The sequence below is a fragment of the Dipodomys spectabilis genome, unplaced genomic scaffold (genome assembly GCF_019054845.1).
Source record: "Dipodomys spectabilis isolate Male_0828 unplaced genomic scaffold, ASM1905484v1 ptg000134l, whole genome shotgun sequence".
Lineage (NCBI taxonomy): Eukaryota > Metazoa > Chordata > Mammalia > Rodentia > Heteromyidae > Dipodomys > Dipodomys spectabilis.
The window spans coordinates 1,867,657-1,874,894 of NW_024870811.1; the positions used below are offsets into that span (position 1 = coordinate 1,867,657).

Consider the following 7,238-nt stretch of genomic DNA (forward strand, 5'->3'; position numbering starts at 1 on the left):
GAATCCATATTTAAGCATTTTGTTTTTTTCCTTCCCCTCCCCAAATTACAGGAGCTTATATACAAGAGGTGGGCACACCAAATTCAAATACAGTGAAAACAGGGGTTATAGCATGGGGGAGGAACATATAAAGAAACAAAAAAATCACATAGCCTGTTATAAGTACATTAGAACAATAGCAATAAAGAAAAAAAAACACTTGTGTTCCTATTTGGGGATTGATTTCCCTTAACAACATCTTATCTGGTCATATGTGTATAGATTTTGACCTTTTCTGCTTATCCCAGACATATATTAGCTATTAAAAATTAGGGAAACTCTGGGACCTATGTTTCTTTGGACTTGGCTTACTTCACTTAACAATTTCTTTTTCCAAGTCTTTCCGTTTTCTAACAAATTGGGCGATGCCATTCTTTCTTATGGAGGCATAGAATTTCATTGGTATAAATAGTACATTTTCGTGATCTATTTATCTGATGAGGGGCATCGGGGTTGGTCTTATATCTTAGCTATCTTAAACAATACTGCAATAAATATAATTGTGCTGGTAGTTTTAGTACCGTCTTGTTTGTGATCTTTTGGGTAAATGCCCAAAAGTGGGATTGCTGTGTCATAGGGGAGTTCTATGTGGAGTCTTTTGAGGAACCTCCATACTACTTTCCAAAGTGGTTGAACAAGTTTACACTCCCACCAAGAGTGCAGTACAGTTCCCTTGTGGTCACATACCATCCAGCATCTGTTGTTGTAAAAGTATGGAATGGTACAGGAATTTGCCTGTCATACTTACGCAGGGGCCATTCAAATCTTCTCTGTATCGTTCCAATGTTAGAGTACGTGATGCTGAATAGAGCATAGAACATGTTTTATACATAAAGTGTAATTGATTTTCTTAAACTAGACAATTCAACAAAAAGTAAGTTTAAAACAATTTTTCATGAAATTTTAGAGCCATGTACTTCTTACATAAGCACACATTTAAGAATAAAGTCAAGAATGACATGTCAAAAACAAAATAATTCCAGATATTTATTGTTCAAGAGATGTGTAGGTGGAGGAATTCAATTATTCTATACAAGGCACCTGTGATAATGAACACTGCAGCAAGTGTTAAGTTTTGTTAAAAGTTTTAATGGTTTAAATATATTTAATTTTGGGAATTTGCTTATATATGCTAAAACTAGGACTGTTTGGCAGGTAATAAAACTTTTCGATAAAGTATTTAAGATTTATGTTAACAGACATATGCTACTATGTATGTATATTTCAGAGTTTATAGAAACATTACTAATGAGAAGTTGCCAAGTCTTTGTGTAAAGGAGCAGAATAAAGAGTTAAGACTTTGTTAACTACACAGTTTCTGTTAAAACTATAAGGCTTCCTTATTTTATTTTATGTTTTTTAATTTTTGGGGGGGTCCAGTCGCGGGGCCTGAACTATGGGCCTGGGCACTCTCCCTCAGCTCTTCAGCTCAAGGCTAGCGCTCTACCACTTGAGCCACAGCGCCACTTCCGGCTTTTTTCTTTTTGCTTATGTGGTGCTGAGGAATCAAACCCAGGGCCTCATGCATTCAAGGCAAGGGCTCTACCACTGAGCTACCTTCCCAGCCCCTGGCTTCCTTATTTTATATGTTATCGAGGAACAAATGATGATATAAACCATATACAAATGATTAGATGAGCCATAAATAGTAATCTTAGTGGGTAACTTTAAAGATTACTCATAACCTAAAAACCTCTTTTTGAATATCATAATCTTAGCCCATTTTAAATGTACAGGAATATGAGAAAATAGTAAAATCTAATAGTTAGTACCCTTCAAATACTGAAAACACTGATAATTATTTTAGTTTTATTTTAATCATTAATATTTTGTTATTGGTTTTCCTTATTTGTAGCATTGTTTTCCTAGTAATATAATACAACTTTTTGAAAGTCATCAATATGAGGTACTTTGAGAAGGTTACTGGGATGGCCAAACCATTTTTTATAGGGCATATGAATTTACAAAGAGGAAAATTAAGAACAAAATATTAATTTTAAAAATGATTAAGTAGAGTCTGAATCAGGAGTGTTGATATAAATACCCACACCTAAAATCTTAGCCCTAGGCTGAAGCATTGGTATTACAGAGTTGAGGCCACAAAAGTGAGAGACTGTGTTTTGTTTTGTTTCATATTTTGATTTTTCTGGTCATGGGGCTTGAACTCTGGGTCCTAGGTGCTCTCCCTCAGCTCTGGGCTAGCACTACCACTTGAGCCAGAACACACTTCCATCTTTTTCTGCTTATGTCATGCTGAGGAATCAAACCTAGGGCTTCATGGATGCAAGGCAGGCACTCTACCACTGAGCCACCTTCCCAGTACCTGAGAGACTATGTTTTAAAAAAATCATCTAAACAATATTTGATTTCTTCTTTGGGTTATTTGATGAAATATATCAATATCTTTTTATGTCTTTGTGAATTGTCATATTTCTAAAGTTATACTAACTTCAGCCACTTTATCCTTTTCAAAGTGATGAAATATTTCTGAGAGTTTGCTTCTGTGAAGATTGTTTGAGCATTTATATTTTCTTCGGAGTCATTTTTATTTTTATCAAAATAACTTTGTATTTCATGTTGATGGCTTATCATACATCAAATACTTCCAAATGTAGATGTAGAGTCTAAAGATAGCACTATGAATATTCTCATACAGCTCTTGTTTATCTCTTATGCACTTTCAGTATTGAGATATTTCTCTTTCTCTTTCACTCTCTTATTTCCTCTCTTTTTCTTTCATGCTCCATGTCTGGTACTTAGAATTTCTGCTGGTGTACTATTATCCTTCAGAATCCACTGGTGTTGTGGAAACATGATAGAGACCATCAGTTACCCTTGCATTCTTTAAGAGTTATAACAGTGAGTGATGTTATTCTATTCTATTTTAAATGGCAAAACAACAGATCTAGGAATTCCTTTTCACTTTTACTACTATTACAAATTTTATCCCATAGGAATAATTGAGACGATAGGATACTTTTAACCTCTGACCTAAAAGTTCTTTTTCTTTTACAGACTTTTTCTTTTATTATCAGTGAATACATATAATGAAAACAATGCTAACCTATGGAAAGTAGACCGAAGTTATTCAGGGATGAAAAACAAGGTTAATGGGGGAAGTGAGTACAAAAGATGCCTATCATACAACAAAGATCCTCAGAGCAGTTTATCATGTACACTTTGTGAGAATGGCAATATGCTGGGAACTATAGATTAAATCACTGAACAACTGATATATATATATATATATATATATATATATATGCACATATATTTATATATGTATATTTATTTGTAAATGAATATATGTGTGTATATGCCCTTATATATGTAGACATGCATGTTACTATACACAAAAATACACACATACATATACACATGTATACATGCACACATAGAAAAAGACACATAGCTACAGACAACACAAGTTTCACTAGTTGTTGAATATGCCTTAGACAGAATGCTTGGAACCAAATATGCTGAAGAAGTATTTATCTCTAAAAGTTCTTTTACCACTCCTCTTAACTCTTAAAACGGTTTTGACAGATTCGATTTGCAAAATGCAGTACAAGTGATAGCAAGTCACTCGGAAATCTCAGTAAGTAAACCTCATATGGCATCTCCGTGCTCCCCAGGGAATGCTTGTTCTTGTAGACACTCTCAACAACCAAAGTAGCAGGAAAATACCCTGGTACAGAATAAAGTTATAAGGCTTTAAATGACATTCTTCCTTGAGCTCTTTTCCAACAGCCAGCATCAATTCCTAAGCAGAAGAGTGAGTCCTCAGAAGATGGGAGCTCAGCTCAACATTTCACCAACCCATTTGAAAAGTCCTATGTGAGGAATACATACTGAGGTCTTGCTGATTTCCTAGCTAAGAAAATAAGAAAAAAATAAAGTATTTTAATGCATTAAAATTTGAGAATAATTTGTAACCTGTCAATAAAAGTATAGAACACAATTATAACAAAATGAAAAAAATGATGTGCATATGATTTATGTGCTCTTGGACTTAGCGAGTGATTTTAGGTGTATCTACACAAGTAGAAGCAGCATAAATCAAGCCAGCATTTCTTCATTGAAGATACAAGGAAAGGATACAGGTTGACCCATTGTAACAAAGAGATGTACAAGACACTCTATCAGATGGGGGGGGGGGTTGGAGGGAATGGTTGAGGGGGTGTGGAGGGAAGGGATGTTATGGGAAAAACCAAGGAGGGGGTAAAAATGTTCAGTAAGAAATGTACTCAATACCTTATTTATGTAACTCTAAACCCTTTGCACAGGACATTTACAATAAAATATTTATTAAAAAGATACAAAGAAAATTTCTGTACTTATAGGAAGTTGTATTTGTCAAACAATATCCGTAAGGTATTGGTTTTAGGACCACAGGCATATTAAAATTTTTGATGCTCAAATTCTCTACATGAGCACAGTATATTATTTACATTAGAATCTGCCCACAACCTAGTACAGTGTAACTGCAATGAAAATTTTTACTACATTCTATGTTTGTAATGAAAAATAAAATCATATGCACTATCAATTCATACAATTTTTTCAGATAATTTTTTATTGTGAAAATATCGTAAGCAGTGGGTCCAATTACATGTGCAAGAAAATGAGTATATTTCTCATCAAGCTTTTTTGCCTCCTCCTTTGTTTCCCCTTCCCATCCCTTCCCATATAATCCCCCCACTCCCCCTCCCCTTTAATCCCCCATAGACAAAGTTGTAAAGTTCGTTTTTTGACATAAATCTTGTACATCTCATTGCTGCAATGGGTCCACATTTGTTTTTTCCCTTCCCCTCCACAAATTATACCAACATAAAATACAGTGAAAGCAGGGTTATACCTTGTGGAAGGGACATACAAAGCAAGAAAGAAATCATCTTATAACTATGTTAGAAACAATCATAAGAAAGAAAAACATTTCAATCCTTTCTCTGGGGTACATTTCGTTAAACATTAACATATCTGAACGTTTCCGCTTGTCTCAGACATATACTAGGGATTGCAAGTAAGGGAAACCAAGGGAACTATGTTTCTTTGGTCCTGGATTACTTCACCTAATATACTTTTTCCAATTATTTCTATTTCCTAACAAATGTAGCAATGTCATTCTTTCTGATGGAGGCATAGAATTCCATTGGGTATATAGATCACATTTTCTTTCTTTCTTTTTTTTTTATTTTATTTTTTTGAGAACATACTGTACAGAGGGGTTACAATTACATGGGCAGGATAATGCATACATTTCTTACGAAGTATTGCAGCCTCCTCCTTTGTTTACCCTTCACCTCCCTTCCCAGGCTCCCCCCTCCCCCCACCCAATAATACCCCCCCTCCCACCCCCCCCACCGACATTGTAAAGCTGGTTTTGACATGACATTTTGTACTTCTCATTGTTGCAACAGGTCCACCTGAATCCTTAAACGACTTGTTTGTCCCCGTCTCCTCCACATGTTATACTGACATCAAATATAGTGAAAGCGGGGGTTACACTGTGGGGGAGGGACATACAAAGCAACAAAGAAATAATCTTATAAATGCGTTAGAAACACATGGATGAAAGAAACAAAAACATTAAAATACATATTTGAGGGTTCGTTTTCCTAACATCACATTCTCTGACTTTTTCCGCTTGACTCATACCTATACTAGATATTGCAAATAAGGGAAACCATGGGACCTATGTTTCTTTAGGCCTGGCTTACTTCACTTAATATAATTTTTCCAAGCCTTTCCATTTCCTAACAAATGGGTAAATGTCATTCTTTCTGATGGAGGCATAGAATTCCATTGTGTATATATACCACATCTTCTTGATCCATTCATCTACTGAGGGGCATCTGGGTTGGTTCCATATCTTAGCTATGGTAAATAATGCTGCAATAAACATAGTTGTGCTGGTAGCTTTAGTGTGGGCTTGTTTGTGATCATTTGGGTAAATGCCCAAAAGTGGGATTGCTGGGTCATTGGGGAGCTCTATGTGGAGTCTTTTGAGGAACCTCCATACTGCTTTCCAAAGTGGTTGAACAAGTTTACATTCCCACCAACAATGAAGTAAGGTTCCTTTCTGTCCACATCCCCTCCAGCATCTGTTGTTGTTAGAGTTCTTGATTTTTGCTGTTCTAACTGGAGTGAGGTGATATCTCAATGTTGTTATGATTTGCATTTCTTTTATGGCTAGGGATGTTGAACATTTCTTCATGTGTCTATTGGCCATCCTTCTTTCTTCTTCAGAGAAGTTTCTCTTTAAGTCTTTCGCCCACTTACTTATTGGGCAGTTGTTTCTTTGAGGATTTGTTGTTGGGTGGTTTAATTTTTTGAGTTCCAAGTATATTTTAGATATGAGACCCTTGTCCGTTGTATGGCTAGTAAATATCTTCTCCCAGTCCGTGGGCATTCTATTGATCTTGCTAGCTATGTCATTTGCCCTGCAGAAGCTCTGCAACCTTATACAATCCCATTTGTCCAACCTTTCTTTGATTTGTTGTGTTTCCGGGTCCTATTCAGAAAATTTCGGCCTGAGCCAAGGAGACCCATGGTTTCTCCTATTCCATCCTGTAATGTTTTCAGAGTGTCGGCTTTGAGTTCAAGGTCTTTGATCCATTTGGAGTTGATTCTGGTGCAGGGTGATATATAAGGATCTAGCTTTAGTTTTCTACATGTAGTTAACCAGTTTTGCCAGCACCATTTACTGAAGAGGCTGTCTGTCTTCCATTCTATTGTTTTAGCTCCCTTATCGAAGATTAGATGGCTATAGGTCTGTAGGTTCATTTCTGGGTTTTCAATTTTATTCCATTGGTCCTGAGGTCTGTTCTTATGCAAATACCAAGCTGTTTTGATTACTATGGCTTTATAGTAGAGTTTGAAATTTGGTATTGATATTCCTCCAGCAGTGTTCTTTCCGTTGAGGAGCTTTTTTGCTATTCGGGGTCTTTCATTGTTCCATATGAATTTTTGGATTGCCTCTTCTATTTCCTTGAAGAATGAGGGTGGAATTTTGATAGGTATTGCGTTGAATTTGTAGATAGCCTTGGGAAGTATTGCCATTTTCACGATGTTAATCTTTCCAATCCAGGAGCATGGGAGGTTTTGCCATTTTTTAAGTTCTGTGTTGATTTCCTTTTTCAAGATTTTAAAGTTTTCATCATAGAGGTCCTTCACTTCTTTAGTTAAGTTAATTCCTA

At 35.8% G+C, this 7,238-nt stretch overlaps 1 non-coding gene across 1 annotated transcript; it reads right to left on the reverse strand.

The window, feature by feature from the left end:
* Positions 1-746: 746 nt before the first annotated feature.
* Positions 747-853, reverse strand: LOC122116454. The gene has a single exon (XR_006148977.1). It is a non-coding gene; the product is annotated as a U6 spliceosomal RNA (small nuclear RNA).
* Between the last annotated feature and the right edge of the window lie 6,385 nt (positions 854-7,238).